The sequence below is a fragment of the Chiloscyllium plagiosum genome, unplaced genomic scaffold, assembly GCF_037043375.1.
Source record: "Chiloscyllium plagiosum isolate Xiang-an unplaced genomic scaffold, Cpla_swu_hap1 HiC_scaffold_11, whole genome shotgun sequence".
Classification (NCBI taxonomy): Eukaryota; Metazoa; Chordata; class Chondrichthyes; order Orectolobiformes; family Hemiscylliidae; genus Chiloscyllium; species Chiloscyllium plagiosum.
The window spans coordinates 22,446,068-22,463,935 of record NW_028270149.1 but is presented as its reverse complement, the minus strand read 5'-3'; the positions used below and the strand labels follow the sequence as shown (position 1 = coordinate 22,463,935).

General features: G+C 43.8%; 1 protein-coding gene across 2 annotated transcripts in view; it reads right to left on the bottom strand.

Annotated features, from left to right (window-relative positions):
- Positions 1-17,868, bottom strand: part of LOC122557385 (NALCN channel auxiliary factor 2) — a 458,304-nt gene that overhangs the window by 96,447 nt on the left and 343,989 nt on the right. The gene's annotated exons all lie outside the window — the stretch shown is intronic.

Below are 17,868 nucleotides of genomic sequence, written 5' to 3'. Positions count from 1 at the left end.
TGGACTGTTGGTGGGTGTGGGGGGAGCTGCAGACAAAGTGGGTGGGGGGGGGGCAGGGTGGTGATGTGCAGATAGATGAAGACAGGTAAAGGGTACGACCTGGTTGGTCAATGGGAGGAATGAATCTGGTTGGTGGCAGGGAACAGTGGAAGGGGTGGGGAGGCTGGTCAGTATAATTTCTCACCCATGGAGGATTATATAGCCAATGCTGTCCAATTGCAGAATCATACATAATGTTTAACTCTTGCAAATTTACAAGGGCCCACTGGTTGAGTATGGTCAATACCTTGTTTGTTGTGAACACCTGAAGGAACATACTGTTTGATTAGATGTACAAGTCTTTTTGGAGTATGGTCTAAATAACTGCCATCATACTGGCACTCAAATTTATACACTATATTACTTATATGAGAGCTAGGTACGTGTCAGGAAAATTATTGTGTAGATTACTGCCAGCCTCAAGAGAGGTCATGGAATGTTGTACCAGGAAGCGTGTCAGATGGTATTTTTACAGAAGACAGACAATGCAAAACCTGAGTCACATTCTGTGAGTTATATCTCGAGGCCTTGTGAAGTCTGGGCTAAAATTATGTTTGTGTTTTCTCTTGTCAGGGATACACAAGAGAATGAATTCAAATACAACTGAATCATTGGTGTATGTGTGTGTGCATGTACTAGTCTGGAGATTTAATGCGACTGGGCTAGAAGGTGCTATCAAGATTATAGCTGAGAATATCTATGAGACGCCCCGAAGGAAGGGATCTTTTGTTTTCAGGTAACCTTGGTGTGACTAAATGAGGTATGGGGGATGGTGAGATGAATACAGAAGGGAAACCAGTTCATCCCTCCTCACCCAAGATCATAACAAATTTAAGGCCTTTGTGGGATCCATTATATTGACATCACAATATAAAGAAAATAATATGCTGCCATTGCCATAAGTCTATCCCAAAAACAATTGCTGAAAATGAAATGTGAGGCCAATTGCAGTAGTTGGCACATCTAAGGAACTGTCAGAAAATAGGACATCATGATAGTAAATAGGTGTGAAAACTGCAGCTGTAGTAAAAAGAGAACATGTTTAATTAAGATCTAATGAGAAGGGGGCGATGACTGCAAAGAGGCAAGAAAATTCCTCCTAGATTGCCTTCATCAATAATCAGACCACTGGAGATTTTAAATATTTTATTTCAAAAAGACATGCATTTCCTTATGCTTCACATCGAAGAGATAAACCAATGAAGAGACTGGGAGACATTGGAACAAGTCAATCAATGTTGCTAGCTAATGATAGTGTTGATCTTCCAGCAAGGCCTATATAGGCCATAGAAAATTGGACAGGAAGAGAAGGATTCTATTAAAAAGGGAAATTACTTGGAAAGTCAGATACTGTATTATATTTTTGAATATGTAAATGAAGGTAAAGGTAATGAGCTGACATGTTTCGCCCATATCTGTTAATAGAAATGCAACAAATGCACATTGTATTGAGAGAATTTTATCAAATGGCCTACTCAGAAATGGAATCAGAACCATTACTTAGTATTTGAAAGGCAAAGTGTTAATGAAGAAACAAAGACGACCTCAAGTGTCAGCTAATGATATGGTAGATCCATCTCAGTAATGTAAAAAGAAAATGAATGTCTCACAAAGTTTCAGTGGTATGTCACCAAGGTATCAGGAAAACATAGGATAAAATATTGAAACAATTTAATAAAGATGTGATCACATTTTGCCAGCAGATCATATCTGTCAGCTTGTGGGGAATCCTTAACATCAATGAAATATGTGTCTTTAATCTCAATTTTAGCTTTCAAATAGCCTTTTATCAGGATCATAATGGATTAGCTGGAAACAGTAGATTTGAAGGTCCCTACTTAAAACCAATACTTTTCGACACTTACTGACGTGTAAACAACAGCTCCTGAAATAGTGCCTTATAGAAAAGATAATGCAAAATGGGGTAGAAAAAGTTTGCTCAATTGTTTACAAGATATGGGTTACTCAAAGAAGTACAATCAGATTAATGTTCAAAGATAAAGTCACAAAGGTTAAAGAAATAAAGCACTTTAACGCTCTCACTTATCATCCATATTCTAAAAGTACAATGGAAAGATGTTATCAAACATTAAGGACAATGATGAGAACTTACTGTCAAAAATGTCCTCATGAATGAGATCAAAAATATTCTCTTCTTATTGATTGTCATTAGGAATATTCCCAATAAGTCCAAAATGTTCAGCCATTTTCAAATGAGAGGACCATTTAAATAGATTATAGAAAACATTATAAATTGAGATTCAGATACTATGCTTCAAGCCTTTGTTTTTAGTCTCAGAGAGAAAACACAGCCAATGTATCATGTTAATATAGTAAATAGATATTTTGACAGGGAGGATAGTCAGGAGAAAGAAGTAAGGAGTGAAATAAAAGTATTAGAACAATTAAATAATTAATAATTCCACCATGCCAGCAATATTGTTGGGAGTCGTTCTGATCTTTCAGAACTACAATGGCTCCTTACACAAAATTATTAGAAAAGGACACAAAATCTGACTGGACAAAAGAATATCAGAGTGCTTTTGACAATCTGAAAACTTGAACTGTTTTAGCAACACCAAATTATAAGAAGTCATTTAAAGTGTCATTGGTATGGGTACAATTTCACTACCAGAAGATGAAACTGAGGATCAAATGAGCTGTCCGCTGTTTTTCAGAAACAGGAGGGCATTGAAATGATACAGGTGTGGCAGAATTGCTTAATCTGTGGACAGGAGAGATGTTCAGATGTTCTGATTCATACATTCTACCTAAGAAACCTGGTTACCAACAGAAGTATCCAAAGTGTGCAGTGAACCCAGATCCTATAAAGTCACAACACAGAGAAACATTGAGAAACAAAAGCTAGATCAGGGTACAGTTATCCACTTGTACACAAACTACTCAAAAGATACTGGATCAGTGGTGCTGGAAGAGCACAGCAATTCAGGCAGCATCCAACGAGCAGCGAAATCGACGTTTCGGGCAAAAGCCCTTCATCAGGAATAAAGGCAGAGAGCCTGAAGCGTGGAGAGATAAGCTAGAGGGGGGTGGGGGTGGGGAGAGAGTAGCATAGAGTACAATGGGTGAGTGGGGGAGGAGATGAAGGTGATAGGTCAGGGAGGAGAGGGTGGAGTGGATAGATGGAAAAGGAGCTGGGCAGGTCGGACAAGTCCGGACAAGTCAAGGGGACAGTGCGGAGCAGGAAGTTTGAAACTAGGATAAGGTGGGGGAAGGGGAAATGAGGAAACTGTTGAAGTCCCCATTGATGCCCTGGGGTTGAAGTGTTCCGAGGCGGAAGATGAGGCGTTCTTCCTCCAGGCGTCTGGTGGTGAGGGAGCGGCGGTGAAGGAGGCCCAGGACCTCCATGTCCTCGGCAGAGTGGGAGGGGGAGTTGAAATGTTGGGCCAGGGGGTGGTTTGGTTGATTGGTGCGGGTGTCTCGGAGATGTTCCCTAAAGCGCTCTGCTAGGAGGCGCCCAGTCTCCCCAATGTAGAGGAGACCGCATCGGGAGCAACGGATACAATAAATGATATTGGTGGATGTGCAGGTAAAACTTTGATGTGGAAGGCTGCTTTAGGGCCTTGGATAGAGGTGAGGGAGGAGGTGTGGGCACAGGTTTTACAGTTCCTGCGGTGGCAGGGGAAAGTGCCAGGATGGGAGGGTGGGTCATAGGGGGGTGTGGACCTGACCAGGTAGTCACGGAGGGAACGGTCTTTGCGGAAGGAGGTTAGGGGTGGGGAGGGAAATAATCCCTGGTGGTGGGGTCTTTTTGGAGGTGGCGGAAATGTCGGCGGATGATTTGGTTTATGCGGAGGTTTGTAAGGTGGAAGGTGAGCACCAGGGGCATTCTGTCCTTGTTATGGTTGGAGGGGTGGTGTCTGAGGGCGGAGGTGCGGGATGTGCACGAGATGTGTTGGAGGGCATCTTTAACCACGTGGGAAGGGAAATTGCGGTCTCTAAAGAAGGAGGCCATCTGGTGTGTTCTATGGTGGAACTGGTCCTCCTGGGAGCAGATACGGCGGAGGCGGAGGAATTGGGAATACGGGATGGCATTTTTGCAAGAGATAGGATGGGAAGAGGTGTAATCCAGGTAGCTGTGGGAGTCGGTGGGTTTGTAAAAAATGTCAGTGTCAAGTCGGTCGTCACTAATGGAAATGGAGAGGTCCAGGAAGGGGAGGGAGGTGTCAGAGATGGTCCAGGTAAATTTAAGGTCAGGGTGGAATGTGTTGGTGAAGTTGATGAATTGCTCAACCTCCTCGCGGGAGCACGAGGTGGAGCCAATGCAGTCATCAGTGTAGCGGAGGAAGAGGTGGGGAGTGGTGCTGGTGTAATTACGGAAGATCAACTGTTCTACGTAGCCAACAAAGAGACAGGCATAGCTGGGGCCCATACGTGTGCCCATGGGTACCCCTTTGGTCTGGACGAAGTGGGAGGATTCAAAGGAGAAATTGTTAAGGGTGAGGACCAGTTCGGCCAAACGAATGAGAGTGTCGGTGGAAGGGTACTGTTGCGGATGTCTGGAGAGGAAAAAACGAAGGGCTTGGAGGCCCTGGTCATGGTGGATGGAGGTGTAGAGGGATTGGATATCCATGGTGAAGATGAGGTGTTGAGGGCCAGGGAAACGGAGGTCTTGGAGGAGGTGGAGGGCGTGGGTGGTGTCTCGAACGTATGTGGGAAGTTCCTGGACTACGGGGGATAGGACAGTGTCGAGGTAGGTAGAGATGAGTTCAGTGGGGTAGGAGCATGCTGAGACAATGGGTCGGCCAGGGTGGTCAGGCTTGTGGATCTTGGGAAGGAGGTAGAACCGGGCAGTGCGGGGTTCCCGGACTATGAGGTTGGAAGCTGTGGGTGGGAGATCTCCTGAGGTGATGAGGTTCTGAATGGTCTGGGAGATGATGGTTTGGTGATGTGGGGTGGGATCATGGTCGAGGGGGCAGTAGGAAGAGGTGTCCTCGAGTTGGCGTTTGGCTTCAGCGGTGTAGAGGTCAGTGCGCCAGACTACCAGTGCGCCCCCTTTATCCGCTGGCTTAATGGTGAGGTTGGGATTAGAGCAGAGGGATTGGAGGGCTGTGTGTTGTGAGGGTGAAAGGTTAGAGTGGGGGAGGGGGGTCGACAGGTTGAGGCGGTTAATGTCCCGGCGGCAGTTGGAAATGAAGAGGTCGAGGGCAGCTAATAGGCCAGCGCGGGGTGTCCAGGTGGATGCAGTGTGTTGGAGGTGGGCAAAGGGGTCCTCGGAAGGTGGGCGGGAGTCCTGATTGTGAAAGTAAGCTCGGAGGCGGAGGCGACGGAAGAAGTGTTCGATGTCACGGCGTGTATTAAATTCATTGATGTGTGGACGGAGGGGGATGAAGGTGAGTCCTTTGCTGAGGACTGATCGTTCGTCCTCAGTGAGTGGGAGGTCTGGAGGGATGGTGAAAACTCGGCAGGGCTGGGAGCTGGGATCTGGTGTGGGTGTGGAGCTAGGAGTGGGGTCGGAGCCAGTACCTGGAGTGGGTGTGATGGTGGGGGGAATGGGGGAGGAGGCATGAGCAGGGGTAGTGTTCCCCTCGGGGTTCTGGGGCTTGGGGATAGTGACAGTGGGGTCTCTGGGGGCGTGTCAGCAGAATGCAGGTGAGTGGCACTGGTGGGGGTGGAAGTGGTGGCAGACACAGCAATAGGGGTGGCGGAAGTCACTGAGCGTGTGGCATCAGCAATGATGTGAGGGGCGGAAGTGGCTGTGGGAGTTGCCATGATGGGGGCGGAAGTGACATCATCAATCAGCGTGGGGGTGGTAGCTGCATCAGCCGCATGGCTAATGGCATTTCCGAGGCCAGGGGAATCTTCTGGAGTGTTTGAGGAGCGCTGGTTTTGGAGGTGGGTGGATAAAAGTTTGTTGTACTTACAGTTTTTGATGTTTGAGATTGAATTGAAATACTGTTTGTTGAGACTATGAATTCTCCTGAGGATGTAGTACAGAGTGGGTCCTTTGCAATTCTGAGAGAGTGTGGCCCTCAGCTGAGGCAGGGCAGACTGTAGAGAGGTTAGGTGCCGGCGCATTGCTGCAAGCGTGGAGCGGAGGATCTTGAAGGAGAACTGTTGCTGGTGTTTTTGAACCTGTTTGTCCTGTTTGGATCTGAACTCTGCTGGTTTAAAGGTGGTCCGGAGTCCGTGTGGGATGAGTTGGTTACAAAGGCATGCACTGAGGAAGCAAATGTGGCTGTGGTACCGAGTTTGTTTCATGAGTTATTGTAACCGAGTTATTGTTTTTACCTACTCAAAAGATAGCTCTGGGTATTGAAGTTGTGGAAACTGTAATAATGACAAACAATAAGAGACCAACAAACATACAAATTGAGAACAACCAAGTGTTAAGGCTAGATCTCTGGAAAGTTGCATCATTGTGAGATCCAGATGGATCGTCCAATGATCTTGTGGTGGCATCCATTAGCCTTGCAAGACTATGGATTTGCACCTGGAAAGTCTTGCTTCAATCTTTGTTGTTAGAGTAGCGAATGTTGTGGCTGCGATACATATTTAGACTTGTAAGCATAGACATGTAAAATCCTAAATTTTGCAATTCAAATGGTACTAAATTTATTTAGGATATCTGGTCAGCATGGACGAGTTGGACCAAAGAGTCTGTTTCCATGCTGTATATCTCTATGATTCTTTTGACTCTAAATGCAAACAACGAATTTAGGCAGGAGGAGGCAATTAAGGACCTACTAGTTTCTCTCTGTTTCGTAACTCTCTTTAAAATTCCACCATTTAGTTAGCATGGGATTACACAGGATAAGCGATTTAGAGACATTCCATTCTGCTCAGCGAGTGATTTTTACACTTCAGTTCAACCTCTTCGAATTTTTCCTCAGCTAAATATGTCATTGTTACCCAGTATCTCTTCACCTTTGTATGTCCGTCCAGTTTCTCCTTGACCACTTTTACATTATTCAACCAGTGTAGGTAGTGAGTCCCACATTTGCACCACTCTTTGGGTTAAGAAGTACCTTCTGAATTCCCTATTCCTTCTTAGTGGCCGTCTTTTATTGATGACTTCCAAAATGTGTTCTTCCTCGCAAGAGAAAAAAATTATCTCGACGTCCACTCTATTAAAATCTTCTCATGATTTTAAGCTCCTCTGTCAGCCTTTTGTAATTTAGTTTGCCATTTTTTCTGAACAAAATTAATTAATTTCACATTTTTTGGTTAAATTTCTTCTAACATGCGCTTCCCCAGCCTATATCATAGAGTCAGATGGCACAGAATCTAAAAGTTTGAAGTTGTAAATTGGAGGAAGGCTAATTTTGACGGTATTGGGCAAGAACTTTCAAAACTGAAAATGTGTTGCTGGAAAAGAGCAGCAGGTCAGGCAGCATCCAAGGAGCAGGAGAATCAACGTTTCGGGCATAAGCCCTTCTTCAGGAAACGTCGATTCTCCTGCTCCTTGGATGCTGCCTGACCTGCTGCGCTTTTCCAGCAACACATTTTTCAGCTCTGATCTCCAGCATCTGCAGTTCTCACTTTCTCCAAGAACTTTCAAAAGCTGACTGGGGGCAGATGTTCGCAGTTAAAGGGACAGCTAGAAAATGGGAAGCCTTCAGAAATGGGATAACGAGAGTCCAAAGAGCGTATATTTCTGTTAGGATGAAAGGAAAGGCTGATAGGTGTAGGCAATGCTGGATGATGAAAGAAATTGATGGTTTGGTTAGGAAAAATAAGGAAGCATATGTCAGGTATAAACAAGACAGATCGAATGAACCCTTAGAAGAGTATAAAGACAGTAAGAGTATACTTTAAGAGAGAAATCAGGAGGGCAAAAAGGGGACATGAGATAGCTTTGGCAAAAAGAGTTAATGAGAATTCAAAGAGTTTTTACAAATACATTAAGGACAAAAGGGTAACTAGAGAGAAAATAGGGCCCCTTAAAGATCAGCAAGACAGCCTTTGTGTGGACCGCAGGAGATGGGGGAGATATTAAATGAGTATTTTGCATCAATGTTTACTGTGGAAAAGGACATGGAAGATATAGAATGTAGGGAAATAGATACTGACATCTTAAATAATGTCCGTATTACAGAGGAGGAAGTGCTGGATGTCTTGAAACAGGTAAAGATGGAGTAATCACCAGGACCTGATCAGGTGCACCCTAGAACTCTGTGGGAAGCTGGGGAAGTGATTGCTGGGCCTCATACTGAGATATTTATATCATCAATAGTCACATGCGAGGTGCTGGAAGACTGGAGGTTGGCTAACGTGGTGCCACTGTTTAAGAAAGATTGTAAGAAAAGGCCAGGGAACTATAGACTGGTGAGCCTGATGTCGGTGGTGGGCAAGTTATTGGAGAAAATCCTGAGGGACAGGATGTACACATATTTGGCTTCCTGAAGAAGGGCTTATGCCCGAAACATCGATTCTCCTGTTCCCTGGATGCTGCCTGACCTGCTGCGCTTTTCGAGCAACACATCTCCGGCTCTGATCTCCAGCATCTGCAGACCTCACTTTCTCCTCACATATTTGGAAAGGCAAGGATTGATTAGGGATAGTCAACATGGCTCTTGTGTGTGGGAAATCATGTCTCACAAAATCGATTGAATTTTTTGAAGAAGTAACAAAGAGGATTGATGAGGGCAGAGGGTTGGATGTGATCTATATGGACTTCAGTAAGGCGTTCAACAAGGTTCCCCATGGGAGACTGGTTGACAAGGTTAGATCTCATGGAATACAGGGAGAATTAGCCACTTGGATACAGAATTTGCTCAAAGGTAAAAGACAGATGCTGGTGGTGGAGGGTTGCCTTTCAGACTGGAGGCCTGTGACCAGTGGAGTGCCACAAGGATTGGTACTGGGTCCACTACTTTTCATCATTTTTATAAATGATTTGGATGTGAGCATTAGGGGTATAGTTAGTAAGTTTGCAGATGACACCAAAATTGGAGGCGTAGTGGACAGCGAAGAAGATTACCTCAGATTACTTTGGGATCTTGATCAGATGGGCCAATGGGCTGAGAAGTGGCAGATGGAATTTAATTCAGATAAATGCGAGTTGCTGCTGTTTGGGAAAACAAGTCTTAGCAGGACTTACACACTTAATGGTAAGGTCCTAAGGAGTGTTGCTGAACCAAGGGACCTTGGAGTGCAGATTCATTGCTCCTTGAAAGTGGAGTCGCAGGTAGATAGGATAGTGAAGAAGGCGTTTGGTATACTTTCCTTTATTGGTCAGAATATTGAGTACAGGAGTTGGGAGGTTATGTTGCAGCTTTATAGGACATTGGTTAAGCCACTTTTGGAATATTGTGTGCAATTCTGATCTTATGCCTATCAGAAGGATGTTGTGAAACTTGAAAGGGTTCAGAAAAGATTTACAAGGATATTGCCAGGGTTGGAGGATTTGAGATATAGGGAGATGCCGGGACTGTTTTCCCTGGAGCATCGAAGGCTGAGAGGTGACCTTATATGGGTTTATAAAATCATGAGGGGCTTAAATAGGATAAATAGACAAAGTCTCTTCCCTGGGGTGGGGGAGTCCAGACCTAGAGGGCATAGGTTTAGGGTGAATGTGGAAAGGGGCTTCGTTTTCCCACAGAGGGTGGTACATGTATGGAATGAGCTGCCAGAGGATGTGGTAGAGACTAGTACAATTGCAACATTTAAAAGGCATCTAGATTATATATGAATAGGAAGGGTTTGGAGGGATATGGGCTGGGTGTTGGCAGGTGGGACTAGATTTAGTTTGGATATCTGGCCGGCATGGACAAATTGGACCGAAGGGTCTGTTTCTGTGCTGTACATCTCTATGACGCTATAACAGAAACAGACCCTTTAGTATGCCTGTTACTATCATTCTCACTTTTCACATTTCCAAGCTTCATGCCATCTGAGAACATTGTCATTATGCTCCAACACAAAAGTCCATTCGCACATTAATTAATTCATATGCATCTGAAGGGGCAGTGGTCCTTATACTGATCTTTGAGAACACCATCGTGCACTCCTCCACACTGGAAAAGAATTCTTCCTCCCTAAACTTTAAACCTGAGTTGATTTCATTGTCACACTGAAACAGTTTCTTTCCGTATGATTTTTCTTTGATGGTTTTTTTGAGACACTTTTTCAAAGTACATATGCACAATATCATACACACTGCCCACATCTATATGCTTTATTATTTCGTTGAAGAACTTCATTACTGCATTTTGGGAGACCAAATGTTAAGCAAAATTATACAGTTAATGGCAGGACCCTGAACAGCATTGATGTACAGAGAGATCTTGGGGTTCAGGTCCATAATTCCCTGGAAGTGGCCAGGCAAGTGGATAGGATGGTGAAGAAGGTGTTACAATTCAAGGTAAACCCACCCTGCTAATTTAAACCTGCAGCACAGAAAAGATTCACCCGTGCTGTAATCTGTGCAAATTCGAGAGGCCAAGAACTATTTAAAATTAAAAAAAACTTTATTTCTTAAAGTATAACAGAGAATTAACTAACAACTATTTACAACTCCTTGTACAATACCTATCATTTACTTTCCCTTCTATAATACTAGTCCAATAAAACCCCCGATTATGATTTACCAAAATTCAAAGTTCAAAACCAGGCAGTTGTCGAATCTTCCTTTTGAATCTTCCTCTGTAGATTTTCTTCTTCTAAGGGGTTTCTGTTTCACAGGTCATTGATACATAAAGGTACATTCAAGAGAGCAATTCTCTGGGCAGTCTGCATATGTTGTTGTCTTGGCAGTTCTCCTCCCATCTGTTCAAATTTCCCCAGTCTTACATCGTTTCATTGGTTTTTCATATTGTCAATATCCTAAATTCAAACTTGATTGGAGGTTGGTATATTTCAGAGTATAATTTAAACTGATTGGCTGAATTTGAATTTGTTTTTGCCTCTAGGCAACCCAGCCAGTGCTAGCTGTTCAGAACCAAACATTGCATTGTACATTCTCCAGTACTTTGTGTGTTTCTCTAAGTCCTTCAACTCTCTTAAAGGTACAGTACACTTCTACACCTTCATAACAAAGGCATATGACATGCTTGCCTTTATTGGTTGGGGAATTTAGTACAAGAGTCAGGATGTCATTTTGCAGCTTTATGAGACTTTGGTTCAGCCACATTATGTGTCTATCATTCAATTCTGGTCACCACATCACAGGAAGGGTATCGAGACTTTGGAGTGGGTACAGATGAGGTTTATCAGGATGCTGCTTGCATTAGAGGTTATGAGCTATAAGAAAAGGTTGGTAAAACACGGGTTATTTGCTCTGGAGCCATGGAGGCTGAGGGAAACTTGATAAAAGTCTCTAAAATTATGAGATGCTTAGATAGAGTTGACTGTCAGAATCTTTTTCCCAGAGTTGAAATGTCTAATACTGAGGGGCATGCATTTAAGGTGAGGGGGAAAGTTCAAAGGAGATGAGGGGGCAACTTTTTTTTACACAGAGAGTGGTAGGAGTCTGGAACGCGCTGCTAGGGGTAGTGGTGGAGACAGATATGATAGAGGCATTTAAGGGACTTTTAGATAAGCACATAAATATGAAAGGAATGAGGAGATATGGATCAAGGGCAGCTAGAAGGGATTAGTTTGATTTGGTATCTTGTTTGGCACAACACTATGCGCTGAAGGGACTGTTCCTGTGCTGTACTGTTTTATGTTCTCTATAAATAGTTTTGCAATAATTTATATATAGCATTAAATAAGTTCCATGCTTAATTTTATCTCTGAAGAAAAGGCATACTGTCTTATTGCTTTAATTATCATCAAGGTGTAAGACATCGTTCAATGTGAGAATACTGCTACACATCAACACACACATTGTCCATGACAGAAGGTAGGCCGAGGTCCAGTGGCCAGGAAACTTTGATGACTGGGGGCGTGATGGTGGCTCAGTTGTTAGCACTGCTGCCTCACAGCGCTAGGAACCCTAATTCGATTTCCGCCTTGGGCATCTGTCTGTGTGGAGTTTGCACATTCTCCCCATGTCTGCATGCATTTCCTCCGGGTGCTCTGTTTTCCTCCCACAGTCCAAAGATGTGCAGGTCAGGTGAATTGGCCATGCTAAATTGCCCAGAGTGCTTGGTGCATTAGTCAGGGGTGAATATAGGGTAGGGGAATGGGTCTAAGTGGGTTACTCTTCGGAGGGTCAGTGTGGGCTTGTTGGGCCGAATGGCTTGTTTCCATACTGTAGGGAATCTAATCTAAGTAATTAATCACTGGGGATCTTCCGACTCCTGCAGGCCTTCTCCACCATTTTAGCTGTTGATTGTTTTATTTCAGAAATATAATTTATGCATAAATTATCTGTAAATAAATACGAGTACTGATCAGTTAATTCCTGACTGCAGAAAATACAGTGGAATTTTGATATTCCCCATTACAGCTTCAAGCCAGTCGCAATAGAAAAGGCATTTTCTAAACATAAAAGGAAACCATTTACATTCCCATTTAAGCTATGAGGGGAAGGTAACAGACCCTCATTGTATTTTGGCAAAAAGGCTTCAGATGGTGGTCTTTCCCTACTGTTCCAAGCTTTAGTGCATCACTCAGCATGTAGTCCTGAACTTTGGAATGTGCTAGTCTGCAATTCTTGGTCAATATCAATTCCTTGCGCTGGAAAATGAAAATGTTTTGGCCGGTCCAAAAAGCGTTTTCACCGAGTTCATGGTCCTCCAGGCACACTTGATGTTTGTCTCAGTATATGTCCCGGAGAACAGACCATAGAGCACAGAGTTGCTTGGGATGAAAGTCAATGAAAACCATTGCATCTCCCTCCAGACTTCCTTTACAAAGACACATTCCAGCAACAGATGTCTGACAACCGCTACGCCTCAATTTTCTATTTCAAAAACATACATTATTCATAAAAAATATCTTAGTATCTATACAGACACTCACAGTTCTGTTCTGTACAGTAGCATATCAAGTAAACGAATAACATTTGAGTTTGGCTCTGTCCCAACAAACTAAAGGCATCTCTGAAACACATAAGACTATATTTAAATACGTTGAGACATTAGAAGGGTCCGATAACTGAACAGACCTCCAATTCGCTGGAAGACCTCAGACAGTGCTCTTTCCCCACTGCGCCTTGGCAGCAGCTGCCCCAAATTTTAGTGCGTCCCTCAGCACATAGTCCTGGACCTTGTAGTGTGCCACTCTACAACACTCAGTGCAACACTCAAAGCTGCTCCAAGCTTTAGGATGTCCCTCAGCATATCATCCTAGACCTTGGAATGTGCCACTCTGCAATACTCGGTCAGGGTCAACTCCTTGCTCTGGAAGATCTGCAAGTTTTGGGTAGATCAAAGATTGTCTTTCACTGAGTTGATGGTCCTCCATGCACAGTCATTGTTTGTCTTGGCGTTGGTCCCAGGAAACAGACCCTGGAGCATAGAGTCCCACATTATGAAGCTGCTCAGGACAAACTTCGACACAAACCACTGCATTTCCTCCAGGCTTCCTTTGTAAGGCCCCTTCGAGGACAGCAAGCTGTGGCACAGACCGTGTGGGGTACATGAAGCATCTCACAGATAGTGCTCTTCTCACCACCAGCCAAGTGATGTCTTGATGCTTGTTGGAAAGTTCTGGTTATGAGACATTCTGCCAAATGACTTTGATAGTCTGCTCAGGGAAGCACACAATAGGATCCATCCTCTTCTTTTCCCACAGGGTCTCAAGGGTGCTACATGCTGACCTACCTGATGGATTTGTGGTCAAAGGTGAGTTTCTTTGCAAATTTCTCAATGAAGAACAGGTGATATGGAAGGGTCCAGCTACTTGGAGTGTTCCGCAGCAGCGAGGCCAGGCCTATCCTTCACAATACCGGGGACAGGTAGAACCTCAGTACATAGTGACATTTGGTAGCTATGCACTGAAGATCTATGCACAGCTTGATAGAGCTACACACAAAGGTAGCCATCAGGATGAAGGTGATGTTGGGTATGTTCTTCCCCACCTTATCCAGAGTTTTGTACATGGAGTCCCTGTAGACCCAGTCTATCTGAGGCTTCCAGATGAAGTAGAATATGGCTCAGGTGACTGAAACAGCATTGTTTGGGGGGAATTGGCCAGACCTATGCCACTTACAAAAGAATACGTGCTTCACACCTGATGACCAGGTTTTTACTTGCAATGGAGAGGAAGCGGTGCTCCCAGAAGTTCAGTTTCTGCTTCATTTTGGTGATGCACCCCTCCCAAGATTTTGTGTATGCCCCAGTCTGGCTGAACTATATTCTCATCACATCCTGATAATCCATCCTGATGGTGAAGGGAATAAAGGATTGGTCGGCCCAGTTCCCAAAGAACATGGCCTTGCTTTGGCTTCAATTTACCTTGGCTCCCAAGGCTAGTGCTCATGAGTCTGTGCCCTGACAGCGGATCTGAGCAGAAAACAGCGATGTCATCCATGTACAGACAGGCCTTAACCTGTAGGCTCCCGCTGCCAGGAATAATCACTCCTCTCAGGCTCACATCATTCCTGATGGACTCAGCAAATGCGTCTATACAACACACAGACAAAGCAGGAGAGAGTGGGCAAGTGGGCAGCCCTGCCTGATTCCAGATTGACTCGGGAAGCTTTCTGATTCCCATCCATTGATTGAGACTATGGTAACAATACAGCAGTCAGGTCCAATTGAAGATTCCCTCCCCAAAGCCTAATGTGGACACCATGTCCCATATATATGCATGTGATATCCTGTCAAAGGCCTTCTTCTGGTTCAGGCTTAAGGGACAGACATCCACCCCTCCTTTCCCACACCCCCAACCCTGGTTTTCACATGGGTGTCCTCTGAATCATTGTTGAGGGCTTGTTTTGGACTGGTCTTGTCTGGCTCCTCCCCTCCAACCTTACCATCATGGGTGGGTCTGCCAGGATTTGAGAACCCCTGACAGTATTGCTCTCAGGAGCAACAGAACACTCAAGCCTCTCCACCCCAGCAGGATGGTAATCCATGGAAAGGATAGCTTTAAGGATTGTGTTGGTTTAAGAGCTGAGAACGTTAATGAGCTCAGGAGTCAGATGAGACCATATGACTTACATGAGGAGTCCATGCAGCAGCATGATGGACTAAGATTGTGTTCATAAGTTTCTCTGCCACTAGAATGACCATTTGATCTGTTAAGTAAACCTATTTGAGATCTTCAAATACATTCTCCTTTTTTGGCAGTCCCTCGAGGTCAGGATAACTTGTTTCCACTTGAGGAGAGTCATACAGCATGAAAACAGACCCTTCAGTCTAATTTGTCCATGCCAACCAGGTATCTTGAACTGAACTAGTCCCATTTGCCAGTGTTTGGCCCATATCCCTCTGAACATTTCCTATTCACATGTCTAAATGGCTTTTAATTGTTGCATGAGTCACTGAGTCACTGAGTCAGCAGCTCCTGTATCACCCCATCCTAGAACTGCAGGCTCTGCCACAGATGGGGCAGGTGGTGTTTGAGGATGCAAAGGGGTGGGACCTATGTAGGTAGTCTCTGGATTTGGCACAATCTTTCTGCTGCTTCTGCCTGGCCTCCATGTGTTCTACTCAGTGATGCTCAAAGTGGCTGGTGCCAGTTTGTACATTCAAGGGCAAGTGATTCCCACATGTAGGTGGGATGTTCCATTTATTTAGGGAGCCTTTTGGAGTGTAACAACTCCACTGCCCTCTGAGTGATTACTTCTCATTGTGGAGCATGGAGTGGAATACTTGTTTCAGGAGTGTTTTGTTGGCCATGTGGGAAATATGGCCCACCCATCACCGCTGGGTCGTGCATAACCAGTATCTCGACACTGGGGATATTATTCTGGGTGAGGATCTTCATATTGGCACCTATTAAACTAGTGAATTTGTTGGTGAAAGCACTCAGGGATTTGAGGTGTCTACTTTCCATGGTTTATGTGTCTGATGCATATAGGAGGGTGGGGATCATGGCATTTCTTAAAACCATGAGCTTCAAGCAAGGTGTGAGGTTTGTGATTTCAAACATTCCATTCCTCAGGCAACCAAAGGTTGTACTGGTGCATTGGAGTTGGGTTGGAAATGCTTTGAGATGGCAATGTACAGTGTATTGCAGAATAGTGCCAAGACCACTTGTGTTAGAAGGTTTCATCTTAGTTGAGGAAGTCCTCAAAGTGCTTTCCCCAGAGGGTGTTGACTGCCTCTTGGTTTTTATTGAATGAGTCCGTCTTTTTGCTTCTTAGAGAAGTAGTTTCCTGGTTACTCTGTGTAAGCTTGCCATTCCTCAGAAAATCTGGTCCATTATCACTTTCTCTTTTAACTTACTATTCCTTATCCTTGTGCTATCGATTGCTATGATCCCAGTTGATGGTAATACTGGACAAATCCGGTCCCAGAATGAAACGTGATTTGATACATCATAGAATTGATTTTTATCATTAGTTATCATGGTGGTTAGTCAATGAAATATATTCGCATGAGGCTGCAGATGTTCTTTGACAACACAGCAAAAGTATATTATGCAAAAGAAAGAAAAAGCTACATATGGACAGAAGACAGTTAGAAAGTTCTTATCACAAACAGCAAAACAAAGTGTCACATTGTTCCCCAAGATTACTCTTACACAGGTACTTTATTCCAGAGAAATGTCACTCCAATCTCAACTCTTTACTTAACTGAATCCTCTTAAATTCCTTTCCTTGGAATGTGGAGACAGCTGCAAAAACAATTTACTAAAACTTCCTTTGGCTGCTGAATCTGTCCTGTATCTCCACAGGATTGATCTTTTCTCATGTCAGAAAGTGTGGAGGGTCACAATATTAAGTCACATTTTAAACTTTAGCTTTTACCAAATTGCATTAGTTTGAAAGAAGGATAATAAATCTTTGCCATCTCTGCTGAAACCTCACCAACTGCAGACTGACCTGATCTACTTCTGAAAGTTGATATCAACCCAAAAAACTTTGAAAAATTGCTGTTCTTCACTGCCGAGAAACACTTTGAACAACAGGCAATTTGTTTCACACCTATAACTCAGTCAGTCACACAACAAGGTTCCTGGTTGAATTATGTATCGGTGCATTTCTCAAATTGATAATCTTGGGGACAACTGAACAAATCTTTATATTATGTGGATTGAGTCATGCTAGGGATTTAAATTTGTAATCATTTGATTTTTAGATTCCCTTCATTTTGTGACAAAATTGAAAGGATCAGTACCAAACTAAAAATTGGTAAAAGGTGTCCTTTTTTCATATCTACAAAAGAATCGCAAGAATAGACCTTCAAGCACAGGAAAATGGCTACATCCAATTGATGGTGCAACTGTCCATCCACTTTTGAACAGAACAGTTTCCTGGGAGAAACAAAGGAAGAACAAAATCACAGTCTGTGCTGAGTCAATCTTAAACTGAGCACAGCTGGGATGTTGCTACTTTGATTTCAATGTCCCCCTGCCACTCCCAGTCCAAATAATCATAAAATCAAGTGTGGTCTTCATTCCTAATTGCTTGGTGTGGCCAGCTTATGACTTGGCTGTGATAACTTCCGCAGTCAGTCAGCCTGGTGACACATCACTGCATTTGTAAACAGATCGAGAATAGCAGTGTGGAAGAGGTATCAAGGGATTGCTGAACGGTATAGAATTGCAGATCATAATCAGGATGGGAAGAGGAGGAATTAACTTTGGATTCAAAAAAGAGAATAATGCATGTTTCGCACGTAAATTTCAGAAGAATTTGAAAGTCATAATGAATCTAACATGTGTACTCTTTGAAGCTGGGATGCTGCATTTCGACTCTACACAGTCCACACATCAATCAAACGAGATAATAAAAAATGAACTGGTGTGCTGTACTCGCAGTTGGATGCTTTTCTCCACATTCACACTTGAAGAGCTGCACAACCA